Source organism: Apis florea, unplaced genomic scaffold, assembly GCF_048593485.1.
Source record: "Apis florea isolate Af1SG1 unplaced genomic scaffold, ASM4859348v1 contig_3367_pilon, whole genome shotgun sequence".
NCBI lineage: Eukaryota > Metazoa > Arthropoda > Insecta > Hymenoptera > Apidae > Apis > Apis florea.
The window spans coordinates 1,796,872-1,811,340 of NW_028256746.1; the positions used below are offsets into that span (position 1 = coordinate 1,796,872).

A 14,469-nucleotide genomic window follows, 5' to 3' on the forward strand; every position below is an offset into this window, starting at 1 on the left:
AGGCAATTTATCCGATCGTAAACGATCATTTTCAAATTTACTGTTTTGAAGAGAAAGTTTCTCGTATTTGCATTTTTCGTCAACTCCGAGGATGTTTATTCGCCGTAAGTAACGTTACTTCAAGATTAAATAAAAACGAGATACCATTTATTAAGATTTTCTGATTGACTAACGGTCGCTCTCGAAAGTTTACGCGGAATTCAAAACAGGACTTTAACGAGGAAACGGATGTCGGCGAGCGAAAGATCAACGGATGCAACGATTCCATGGACGAAATGAAGAAAAGAAAAGAAAACGCGACGATAAGATCGTAATTATTTAATCGTTCGAAACGATCGAAACAGAGCTCTCCACCGTAATAGTAATCGAGCCGATGTACTCGATTTTCGAGTATTTGCAATCGCGATAACAGTTCAATTACTTTTTTTTTCTTTTTATTCGTATTAGGCGACGAGACGAATATCCCATGCAATGGAAACGCGAGGACAATCGAAACAAAAGTGGGAACAAGTCAACCTTCGCAACTTTCAAAGAGTGAAGGTTCAGATTAGCGGTATTGCAATACCAGATATAATTCCTATTCCTTCGCACACGTATCGCGTGTTTAATCCAAACTCACGAATAAAACTTTCTCATATTTCCACGTCTCTAGACTATTTTTCCATGTGTCAAGGTTTAATCGTCAAAAGCAAAACTTTTATTCCTAAGCTATTATAAAATCCATTCTCGCGGAAAGAAAAAAGATTTTGGCCATTCCTTATGTTCATATCGCGTGTTCGTAATCTATGTAAACATCTTGTGTATTTATGCGGTAAAAGGAGAGTAAAAAAAAAAAAAAAATATCAAGATGCAAGAATATATGCACATGAATATTTTACGAAAGAACGTGTCTTCACGTTGCTAATTCTTCTCTGTACGCGGTAACTAACATGCTCAAATATCGTGTTGAAAAACACAATTTTGATTCGTAGTTCGAACGACACGTTCGTTCGAAAAGATCTCGATGAATTTATTCACGTGACTGAGAAACGAATCCCAGTCCATCATCGTTCGAAAAACTTTTTTTTCTTTTTTTCTTTTTTCACAAAGAGAAGACGTGATTTTCATTACATGTCGCCGTTCTCTCCGGTTTGTACAGCGGTTGTACAAGCGACTTTGACAGAACACTTTGCTATTACCGTACAGTACGTACACTATATTATCCGTTCCCAACACAACCGTGCATCGAATCACAAAAGGTTACTAGGTTTCACGTTACGCAATTATGTCGTCGCTCCTTCCTCCAGAAATTCCAGATGCTGAATCTTTCGAATGCACGAAATATATCTCACCATCTTCGGTTAAAATATTCCATTCAACGCGATTTTACGCGATGCGTATCGATGCGTCGTGGAAAACGAAGAAACGATAGATATAGGATATATCCGAAGAGCGAGTATTAAGAAGTACGCTCCACTGTGACTTTTTGCTCGCGGAATTTCTTTCAAAGGTGAGCATTTCTTCCTAGAAATGTCATCTCCTTAAACGCAATAAATTATTCGAATCAAAGATCAAATGTTAAGTGTTAAAAAAAAGTTAATAATCGATTTATTCGAGTAATTGAATACGGTCAAAACGATAAAAAAAAAAAAGAAAAAAAAACGGTATAAACGAATTTTACGCTAATTTTTAAAATTACGTTCTTATTTTTTTTTTTTTCAATTTAACGGATGACTTGAAATGTAAGAAAAAAAAAAGAATATCAATTTTAACAATTATTTTAAAACTCGAGATGAGACTTTTCTGTTTTTAAAACTGTTTCTGATCCGACGAATGATAATAGTGTTTCGGGGTCAAATGTTCCACGTGACCAGCTTCTGAAAGTGGCCAGACAGACAGTCATTTTTTTTTTTTTCGCGTACTCGCATATATCCAATCCTCGTGACTCTACAAAACCTGTTTCGTCGACCTTTAAACGATATTCGTTTATTGCAATTTTATTCTCATGCACCGAACGAATCCGATCATATTTTAAACCCACCATGGATCGATCCATGATATTCGCGAAACCAAATTTTGATATCGAAAGAGAGAACGAAAAAGAGGGAGAAAGAAATTCATCGCGCGAGAAAAGTATATCGACTTGTTTTCCGTTCACTTCCAGAAAGTGAAAGAGAAAGAAAGAAAGAAACGGTGAAACGGAAGAAATCGAAGCGGGGGCCACCGGAAAGCATCGCCATTTGGGACGATTTTCGAAACGGTGGTCGTCGAAACATTCGCGTTTCCAGGCGAAAACGCGTTCGACCTCTTTCTCCTTTCGGCCACGTGGATGGAACGTGTAATTACGCTTAATTCGAATTTTCACGTCCCTTTCGCGCTCCACGGCCTCTCCTCGGAGAGAAGAGGAGAAAGAGCGCGGCGGCGCGCAGTGTAGCGTACTCTCGCCAACGTTCGAATCCTCTTCCCACTGTGTGTTTACTTTCTACGAAAAACAATCAGAGAGAATTTTACCGCGATTGCTTTCACGATTGTCTCGCGTTCTCATTGTTCCTCCACGTCAAATCGTATCGAGTTAACGGGCTAACGGGCAAGCTTTTTAAACTTTTCTCGCACATTTCCGTGTGAAGTCGATTATATCGCGCGCGTCCATCTGCCGTTCCCCTTCCCTTCTCCCCTCCCCACCCATCCTTGCCCGATCCGTGACAACTTTATGAGAAAAATTGTAGCACGCCCCTCCTCGTCCTGCCTCGTCTTCGTCGTGTAAGTTGATCCTTCGCGTTATGCGCGAAAGAAACGACTTTCTCTCTCTCTCTCTCTCTCTCTTTCTCTGGCGTCTGGAAACGTTTTTCTTTCTTCGCCCCGTCCTTATCTCATACCGCCGCAGATGTCTAAAGTTTCGTAAATCTATCCTCTGCAATTTTTGACTAAAATCGTATTTCCTCGTATCTCTCCCGTTTCTGCGGTCGCGAATCGGTGGAAAAATAAGAATGATGCAACTGGTGGCGGTGGTTACTCATCTTGAATTCTATCGTCCTCTGTTAGAAGTTAAAAAGATCGTATAATACCGATTAACCTTATTACCATATCCGTCTTTCCTCGAGAAACGGTAATCCGAGCCGCAGGAAGAATCAATTGTTGGCACGTTTATCCTTTCTAACGCGCGAGTTTCGCGTATAACTGTAATTATTTCTTTTTTTTGAACGATATTGAAAAAAATTATTCGAAATTGCTTCCAAATAGGAATCAAGTAGGAATCGTTCGAATTATTCGGGCAATTATATTTTTACGGTTCATTGGGAAAATTAATTAAACGAATTGTGCTTGAACAAGTAACGAAACAATAAAGAAGAAACAAAATAATAGTTTTTCCTATTTTTCTGCTTCTTCTTCAAAAGCAACAGATGTAATAATTTACGCATTTCTTAAACGATAACAATTTTGATCTCAAGAGGAAAAATCAGATTTTAAATCTGCGCCGAATGAAAGAAACCTTTCCTTTCGCTCGACTAAGTTCGAGCGGTAAAGCGTTCCGATCCAATAAATAGGCAAAGAATATCTGCCGTGCATAATTTTCCCCGTTCAAGCGGATCGGTTCTGCCAGCTCGAAAATCGTTTATCTTTCCAATTTCTTCGTGCAAATCTGACGAATACATTTTTTTTCCAGATATACACAATTACGATTCAATTTTCTCTTAGAAGAGAGATTTTTTTTTTTTCCTTCGTCCACTCAAACTTATTATTCATTAATTACCATTGAATTTCCTCGATCCACAGTATATTCGTAGTTTTATTCCATTTATTCCTTATTTTTTTCAGATCAGTTTGTTTTTCATCCAGAGATTATTTATAACTTGAATTTACATACGGGTACTTTTCCAGAAGTATGCATCGAGACGCAAAACATCCTTCGAGAATTCAATCCCCCTTCTCATTCTCGAAAGTATCAAATTTAAATCGACAATCGCCCCAAGAGCTGGAACTAAAAAAATTTGTCGGTTCACACGAGATGAACGCGTAACTCGTGAAGAAGAAGAAGAAGAGGTCGGCGAAGAACTGTTACAGCGACGTGTGTCGAAGCGCGAAGGGGAAAGAAAGGAAGAAGAAGAAGGACGGCTACGTTATAAGTTAAGCCGGTCACACGCCATTCCAACGTATTCCAGTTCGACCGCGACGGAATAGTATCCAAAATTGAAAAGAACGATCCTCGAATACGTGGCTCTCTCGTGGAATACATAGTACGAATAGCCTCGAATTTATTCCTATCACGAGTGGTGACGGCGGAGGTCAATCCACTTGGAGGATGCTTGCTCCAGCTCGAGCTTGGGATGGGATCATACCCATTCACCAGGCAAAACAGATCTCTCTCGGGTCGACGGACGGATTTCGTCGATTGTGCGCGCTCCTCGAACCGAGAAAATACCCCCCCCCCCCCCGGAATCGAATCCGAACGAATCGTCGGGGAATGGTATGGGAAAACTGTTGGCCTAACAGTTCTTCGACCTTCTAAAAATTGTCCAACGCAACGATGATGGCCGGTTGCGGTTCGATCCGCGTTGGATTTTAAAACGTTCGAATTGGTTGTTGGGAAATAGCGAAGCGGCAAATTGTCGAAGGAGCGGGAAGAAATCGAGTGGAAAGAAGTGGCGGGGCGAGATGTTCTCTTTCTCTGATTTTTTTCTTTTTGAAGAAACGAAGAAAGAATTTTGTGCGTTCGGTTATCATAATAAGGCCGAATACGGGAATTTACGGTCGACCTCGTTAAATGTTCATCACGGATTCCAAGTCGATTCTCACATCGCGACACGAGCTGTTCAAACGCGGTAATTTGTTTTAACCTGTTAACCCCTTATTCCTTTTACGATCACCAGATCGGTACATTTTCCAAAGGCTCGTGTTCACCGCGGTTTTAATTAAATAACGAGAGAGAAAGAGATATTTCTCGCGTTTTGTTTATATCTATAAAACCTAATAATTGTTTAATTTGTTATTTCTATTATACCAATATTTCTTCTTTTTCTTCGTAAAATACCAACTTACGTAATCGCGATATTCACGATACATCATTATATTTGCGTCAAAACAATCGCGACAAATCGATGTATAAATCAGATTAAACGAAATTCGTTCGAGTAAATTGGTTTATTACCGAGAAATTCGATAATTTTTCAACGATTATGTAATTTGTGTTTGGCAAATCTTACTTAATCTTACAAAACACGGTGTCGCGTTTTTTTTTTTTTAAATAGCTGGATATTATAGCTGAATTATAACAATTTACGTTTCGCGTGTTTCGTGTATACCCTTTTTTTTTTTTTTTATTTAAAAAATTTATGCGAGAAGAAAATAACGCCAGCTTAGACTCGATGAGTTAACAACTTCAATGAAGGTTTTTTTGTACGTCACGTAATGTTGCACGTGATCATTATCTACAATCTAGAGAGAAAAGAAAAAAATAAAGGAGTCACAGAAATCGCTTGAATCCTGTATTCCGTTTAAAATAAAATATTGATAGTTTGCTGTTCCATCGCGTGAAACGTCGGATTTAATAAAGAAGAAGACATGGAAATATCCTTCATAACCTATTAAGCTACTTTAGAAATACTTTATAAAATGGAAAAATATGCATTACGTGAAATATATAAACATACATGACGTTTCAATAGCATCGATTGAAAATTTTTATTAAATAAAGTAAGTTTCTTCTAATAAAGATTTTCTACTAAAATTCTAATAAAAAAACTAATAATGATTCCTTCGTGTGATTGTGTCGTGCAAAGTCGTATCGAAAAAATACGAATGAATCGAATATCGCGTTTCCCCGCAATTGGAAGAATGCACGCAAAATGACGAACATAAATTTACTTATCACCGTAAAATGTAACCCATCAGCATGTTTTACCGTTTCGTTTCATCATTTTTAAAGGAATATTATTGTTCGACGTTTCGTAATATTTTATTATTGAATAACTTTGGTCGTTTAAAATATATTTCAAAAATATGTCGAATAACGAATAACCGTTTTCTTTTCACCGTTGTATTTCCTTTTTTTTTTTTTTTTTTTTTTTGCTGATCAACTCTGCACAACTATAAATATTATATAATCCATGGTAAACATTTAATTTTCCTTCCCTCGACTATTTACCATCGATCATTTTATATTGTGACGAAAGAACATTTTAGACATTTTAGACAGTTCTCCAACGTTTAAGACATTTAAAGGTCAACAGATTCGTCCACGAAATTGAGTAACAGTTTGCAAATCATCTCAAAGGCCATTCGAATTTAAAAAGACTTCCTATCTTGCACTTTCCTCGATACGATGACCGCATCGTACAATGTAAGCAACGAGAATAATCCTTTACATAACCTTTTATCCCGCAAAAAATTTCATCGGCGTACGATGCATGAAAATTATTACTTTTCCACGCAATTTTTTACGTTCAAAAACTACCATTACATCTTCTATTCGTCGAATTCTCGTATTTTTACTCTCAATACTTTCTCTAAAAAAAATTTCCAACTTCAACTATCCGCTCATTTCCGGTGACAAATCCTGCACGCAAAATGAAACGAGATCGCGAGAAACGAAGGCCGAGGCGAGAGAACGAAGCGCGCAAAAGCGGAAGCTCAGTGATAAGAAGAAGGACTGGACTTACCGGGGCTGCCTTCTAATCCCTCGTTCACGATCGTATCCAGATTGTCATGGCACAACAATACAATCGGCCGCGCGCACACAGTGGCGAGAGTTGGTGAAAAGTAAGAAGAAAAAAAAAAAAAAAAAAAAAAGAAAAGAAATCACCTTCGAAAAACAAAAAAAAACTTCAACACTGAATCAGTTTCTTTCCACACTCGTTTTTTTTTCTTTTCTTTTCTTTTCTTTCCCTTTTTATATACCCCTATACGAGACAAGGAAGATATAGCTCGTTTTTTTTTTACATATTACACTATCGCGCGCGTGCACCAGGTGGAAATATCTCGGAGGCGATCCCCCCGTTTGGACGATGGATCGAGGAAGGACGATCGAACGAGATCGAAGGGATCGGGGACAGAGCAGAGGTGAACCGAAGCGAGCATGCCGAACGTCGCCGGCCAAGTGAGAGGCTAGCGGCACTACCGACCAGCCAATGTGACGTCACAGTGCCTCCTCTCTTTTTGCCATTCCACGGCGAGCGCCGCGAGAAAGGTGCCTGTACAACTTCGTATCCCCTTCTCTTCTGTCCTTGTTTGCGAGGAGGAACGAGGAGACCTTAAGGATAATACTTCGCCGCCGGAGAATATTTTCATCGAAATTCTTTGGACGAATTACCTTTTCAGCCCCGACCAACAACACCGATCGTTCGCCAAAATGCTATCTTTCGAGAGAGAGAGAGAGAAGAGAGAGAGAGAGAGAGAGAGAGAGGACAACGCGTGTAACTAGCGTTTCGTAGAATTCTACGAATCGAAATCTAATTTATTGTTATTATTGTTGTTATTATTATTATTATTATTATTTCTAATAAGAATATTTTTTTTTTAGTTTCGTTACGTTAGCGTTTCGGAACACCTCGGATATTTTATTTAGCGTAAAAGAGTACGCTATTTAAATTGTGAAGGGGACGGATGGATGTCACGTTTGTCGAACAAACTGGTAGATTTGCTCGAGGTTTTCGATGAAGCGTGAAAATAAGAAATTGGTACTGGCCGGATCGGCGGAGGAAAAATCGATGGGAAATTTTTGCGGTGGCTCGTGAAACGTTAGATATTTCGCGTATACGGAAAGACGGATAATGTTGGGCAGGTTTCAATAATTCAAGGAAATCGAATCGCCGCTTTTCCTTCGTTACGTATTCGACTTGTCACCGGGTATAAATCTAAAACGTAACTAATGAAGTTTCAACGAATCGAGTTGACGAAATTAATTCAATCGTATTCGTATCGATTGTCGGGTAACAGATTCGGTCTCGATTTATATATTTTATGTATATATATATATAGGGGAATTGTAAGAAAAATCGTAAGAAAAATATCGATTCAGTTTAATTATTTTAAACGATACGATATATATATATGTATATCAACGTGGATATCGTAGAAATTGACTTTCACTGAATAAAGCTAGTTTTTAGGCAACAATCATATAGCTGAACCAAGACCAATGTTACGCTTCGTTCACCGAGCCATTCAATTACGCGCGGGAAAAAAAAAGAGAAATAGAGAATACAGCAGACGGATCGATTATCCGCAACGAATGTGAAACAGATCTTACAGATACATAAAATCGTAAGTTTTCCAAGGAAAGGTGAAGAAACTGTCGGCGCGCATTGTGCAGAAAAAAAACATGGACACTCACTATTTATAAAATATATATATATATATATATTTTCATTCGTTACCTTTCTCTAACAAATCGTGAACCGTGATTTGCATCGTAGAAAACGCGGAAATGACTTTTTTCTAACATTTAATTACCAACTTCCATTCAATTTTTCTTCTTTTAAAAATTAAAAAAAGAAAAGAAAATGTCTCCAAATAACCAATTCAACGAATTGTAATCTGGCGTAGGCGCGGGGAAGGGAAAGAACACGTATACTGTTTACTCGCAGAATGAAGGAGCAGCTGTAAAGGGGAGAGAGTCAGCGCTCCTCCGCGCAAACTCTTATTTAGGTCGAATTCCATCGGACGCGAATCTCTCGTAACTCGATTCGTTCCATTTTTTCGACGGTTCTCGACCGGTGCGCCACCCATGATCCCGATCTTAGCCGATCTTAAGGATCCTTGAAGAATAAATTAAAATACCAATTAGCCGCCGCTCGAGGCTGTTGTAAATCTGTTGGTGGAAACGCGGCATTTCCAATCCGGACCGAGCATGATCTTGTTTTTCTTCGAAAGGTTCGGTCATGTCACCCGTTACACGAGACCGTATACGCGTTCCTCGCGCCACGCTACAAAGCGAAGCACTTTCACGCGGAGGCCGCGTTAGTAAATATCATGGCCATATTTTCCATCCTAAGCTCGTCTTTATCTCCGCCACGAGGAGCAACGCCTCTCTCCCTCTCTCTCTCTATCTTACTTCTCTTATAATCGAACGTGGCTCATTACACACGTTCCTCTGCCTTCTTATTACTTATGTTCATCGAACCCGCTTCACCTCGATCAAATATCCCTCCGCGTAATCAACGTTTGATCGCGTATCGAAAGAGGGGTTGGAAAAAGGGAGACGAATATCGATCGAACGATCCTAAATTCCTGTCCTGGACGAGTTTCACCGGCGGAGGAAATTCAACGAATCCTTTCGACGAGTTTCCAGGGATCGGCGCGAGCTTCCACGAAAAGCAATCGCCGGAACTATCGCGAGGTGCGGAAGCGAGCCAAGTTTACGATCGCGACTTTTTCTTCGGCTTTATGGCACGGCATCCGAGTCTCGGTCAGTGGACTGGAGCCATCGCACCATCCGAGAGAAGGAAGCCTGTCCAAGGAGAACGAGAAAATTCTCTCGTCTCCTATTCCTATATCTGATGCGCGAGAAGAAGAAGGATCAAGGCGTATAAAAATATTTCTTTTTTCCCTCTTCGTCGACCATCCCTTGATTTGACACGAATGATGGACAGACAGTATCATGCTGCTTTAAAGTGATGTAATCGAGACGCTCGTATGCACGTTATTTGTCGGAATGATATTTTTAATCACGAGTTACTAAGTACGATCGTGAAACGTAAGTCGACCTTTATAACCGGAACGAGGCGCGCTCTTTGTGAGCTATCGACATTAATCATCGCGCGTACAGGGTGTTACAGAATCGTAATAGGTAAGAAGCGAGTCGTGGTGGGGAGCGAAATGATTCAACTTCTAATATTTTTCTCTTTCTTTCTTTTTTGAATTAGATATTAATCGCGATAGTTTCGAGGAACGCAAATTTGATTAAGGAATAAAGGTGAGGAACGATCGCTTCGAGTATCGAATTAATCCATCATTTTTCACACCTTGCGAAACGTAGCTTCGTTCCGTCGAAATCAAATATAAACACGGGATGATCAATCAATCCCGTGAATATTAATTATATCGAAACGTAATGCGCACGGATTGATAATGTTTCGAGCCATCACCGCCGAATAAATTAAAACGTGCAACTCACCGATCGTAGACACGTGACGACGCTACGATTTCGATGGATGGAAAAAAAAAAAAAAAACGATTGTTTTCCCTCTCGAATATTCCCCCTGCTTCTGGCCGTCCATCTTCTAAACGTGCCCGCTTTAAAAAGAGGAAAATCAATTTCGATTAAACAAGGTTCTTTTTTCTTCTTCTTCCTCTTCTCTTTAAACAATAACGAATTCGTTACAGACATACAGTTCCTGATATAGAATACACTTTGTGAATTACTACTTATTGCACAGATACCGTTCGTCTATTCTTCACGCATGCACTGATTTCATGCTACATTGCAAAGAGCGAAATGCTGTGAAACGCGAGGAAGCATATATTGACCGCAAAAACGGATGAACGAGCAGCTGCTTAATCGACAAAGGCGATTTTAATAAAAATTTCTTCGGCTTGATTTGACTTGATCGTTCGTTCCAAATGTAAACAACCTTTTTGTTTCAACGTTCTCCAATTCTAACGATATTTTTTTTTTTTTTTCCGTTGAATTTTGTAATCAACGACGGATTAAAATATTTCGAATATTATACACGCCCACAAATGATCCACTATTATCCGATCGTATTGTCATATTTGGAGATGCTACAACGAGTATCGGTGATTCAACGCCTAAAATTCGACGAGCAATGCAACGAAACGTAGAATCTTTTTTTTCGTATCTTCGTTTAAAAACATTAATAATAGAAAAAAAAAAAGAAATTAAAATAAAAGCATTCCAAATATAGAAATCATTATAATTATAAGACGCTGCACTACGTAATATATAAATACTCATTACCCGAGGAGTTCAGTGTCTCGATAATTAATACGCGACCTTGCGGATTCTTGCGGATTAATTCTTTTTTTTTTCTTTTTTCGCATTCTCAATAATAGAGAGCGAAGAAAATAATAGAGAGCAAGAATCGTGAGAAGGTTTAAACTTGTATCAACAGTGTTTTCACTTCCAAACACTTTTTCTTTCAAGAAAAATATCGATTTGTCGTGGAAAAATCCATCATAACGTTTCTGTTCTTAACGATTAAATTTGCTTAACGCCCCCTTCTTTTCTTTCGATCAAGAATAAACGAGATCGTGGCCGACAGCTCGTCTTGTTTAAATTTCAAAGAACGTTCGTTGACACCATTTTACAGCGAGCATAAGGCTCAGACCGAGCTCCTTCGATTCAAGGAGGAAGAACGTAACATCTGTCGATTTTAAAATTCCCGTCGAGTATATGAAGAGTATATATATATATATTCTCGATGTGCGTCACGAAGAGGACAAGGAGATGAAAGATAAAAGGAAACGTTGGAAAATCGAGCACGATGAAATTGTTGGGAAATATAATTAGAAAAAAAAATCGTCGACTGACACGACCGTAGTCCATGATCTTGAGGCGGCATTCTCGAGTCGTGGGAGTCCTTCGCATAATTAACATCGCGAAAGAATGCAACAACGGTGAAAGAGAAGGCTTAGAAAAAGAAGGAAATGAAAGGAGAGAAGGATGGAAATGGTGGCCAAGAGGGGAAGGAGGCGAAGAGAGAACTTTATGGAGAGAAGAAGAAAAAGAAGAAAAAAAAAAAAAGGAAAAAAAATATACGAGCGACATAATTAATGATTTCTCCGTAAAATAATTGGCGTTTTCACTGATCTTGAATCGGTCGTGGATCTTTCTACTACCGTGTTTACTCTCGCTTCGTGTGGCGGTAAACATGTGAAAAATTTTGCTCGTTATCCAATACATAATAATAAATTCTTGAATAATTAGCATTAAAATAAATAAGCAAGTAAGCAAGCTGATTTTGGGATGGGGAATATTAGAAGAAGATATAAAAGTATTAAAGAATTAAATTGGAGGAACGCGTAGATAAATGGTCCGTAAAACTTCAATGAGTAACTATGAATGAAATTAAATGGACTTTCGAGTTTAAAACTTTGCGAATACGTACTTACGTGTTATCAAGAGGATCTTAGCCTCGTATGAACTCAATTATAATGAAAATGTGTCGTATAGCACTTTCTCCCGTCGATCTAATAATCATTAACTTTAATATGTTATTACTACGATATATCTTTTACTATAATCGTTTATTTCTCAGCGAATAAATTTCAGAAATTCAATTTCACGTCTTCAAACTCGTGAAATTTGGTTTATTAAAATTTAATATGTCGAAATATCGTTATATCAATTTACTGTTAAGAGTAATAGTTGAAATAAAAGTTAAAAGTGCGAAAATCAGAAATTTTTCTAATCTTCCGAAGTGTCAAAAATTTTCAATTACGTTTCTCTATTACCGTTAAAATCGTGGCAACGGTATATAATTTATCATGCAAAAAACGCCAAAATTAACATCGCCTAAAAATTAACTTTCAAAGAAACTGAAAAAGGAAACTCATCGAGAACGATGAAACCGCGTTTTAGAACGAACGTTTTCTTAGAACGAAGAGTTACGTAAAACATTGTATCGCGTCCGATATACCGATGAACCACAATACGAGATACTTGATGCGTGTAAAAGCGTTTTCCGCCACTCTGATCCACATTATAAAGAATAAAGGTGGGTACAACGGGTAACGGAATGCCGCAGATACCACCCACGACCGAGATCACTAACATTTCACATATGGCCGTTATCCAAGGGTAATTTTCGCAACGTGGGAATCCACGACCTTTCGGTTCTACATTCGCCTCTATTGATCGCATCTGAATAGCGGGAAAAGATATTTCGCAAAGGGAATTCCACGAGAAGGAAACCGCGAGGATCGAGACAATTAAAGACCGCTTGCTCGAACGAGGTAAGCAATTTAAGTTACTTAAAACTTACGATGATTATATACTATTTTTCTTTTTTATATCTGATTGCATATACCGTTGATCCAGAAGAGTACGATAGCGTGAATGCAAAATTGAACGTAATATATCGATTAATTTAACCATTGGTTTAGAAAATTCACAATTCTTCCGATATTAAGACTTTCTCGTTCAAGAAGAAGACACGGAAATTATTTTACATAAGAAAAAATTAAGTCTTAATGTCACATTTTATTGCTGTGCACTTTCATCGTATCTTCTATGTCGTAACGATCGTTTTAAACGTGATCGATTTAGATTTCACCGTAACTTTATTGAATTATACAAGAAATCATGACACTTTTCTTCTACTATTTTTCCTCAAAGAATTAATGTAAAATTAACTTATAGAAATGTGTAGACAAGATTTATTTATAAAATGTGAAATAAGGTTATCTTAGATTTGTATTTCTAACAGGATTTCTTTACAAAGTATGTATCATGCTTCGTAAATTTTATAGTCCTTATCATCGTGAAAACATAGCTATATTTAACGTTGATAAGATCGATTCTCGATTTTAGCCATTTCAATCGATCGCGAATACGATTAGAGGTATAGCAAGCACGAGTCTGCGCATAACACTTTCTAGTTGGAACGTTTCAATGCGATACAATTTCACTTGTTCCACACTTGTCTTACTCGTGACTTTGTCAACGAAAAATCACGTTGATTACGTCTCGACGAACAGGAAATGATAATAAAGTTTGAAAAAAGAAAAAAGTACATTTATATGAAACTTGTACTTATAGTTCCGGGTTCACGGCTGTGGGACAATGTTGGTCACGCAATTCACGCGGTTGGATAATACAATAATAATTAACTATAAAAAAAAATGAATGTTCCTCGAAGGGCTCAAGGAAGTCGCGGAAAAAATCGTTAACGTGCCTATGCTTTTGATTACACGTAAACAAGAAACACATAAAGAAATGATAATTACCGCATTTCCTTGGGAATATGACAACTACTTACATACATGTATATCGAATATATAATTGGAAATAGATCGATTTTCACTTCGAACATGATGTTAATAATATTAATTGATAATTGATATTTAATAAACTTTTCATTATGATAATTAATTTATATATCTTGAATTACGTTTATAATAACTTCTTATTTTACTAATAATTTTATAATAAATCATAAAACAAATAATATAATTCAACAAATTTTTATATAAAAAAATATGCGACTCACCACAAAATGTAAGAAATGTTATTATGAATACTCTTGTCCGAAAGAAATCATCAAGAAAACTGCTATCGAGTAGAAGAATATGGAAACTGAAAAAAATCTGTAACAAAAAATTAATTTAAAATATTGAATGAAAAAATAGAAATAATAAAAGATAAAATATTATTAAATATACAATATAATAATAATAAACATTGACAATTTAATGTGAAATTTAAATTAAAATATTTAATGAAATAAAATTAATTATAATAAAAAGTAAACTATTTTAATTTTAGTATGAATAGAAAAATAATAGAAATTTATTCTAAATATGTCTATTATT

General features: G+C 37.3%; 1 protein-coding gene across 1 annotated transcript in view; it reads right to left on the reverse strand.

Moving 5' to 3' along the window:
- RhoGEF64C (Rho guanine nucleotide exchange factor at 64C) overlaps positions 1–6,774 on the reverse strand; it is a 37,466-nt gene extending 30,692 nt beyond the window's left edge. Inside the window, exon 1 of the mRNA XM_031917674.2 lies at positions 6,636–6,774. The gene's annotated coding sequence lies outside the window, so the exon portion shown is untranslated. The remainder of the gene's footprint in view (positions 1–6,635) is intronic.
- Positions 6,775–14,469: the final 7,695 nt, after the last annotated feature.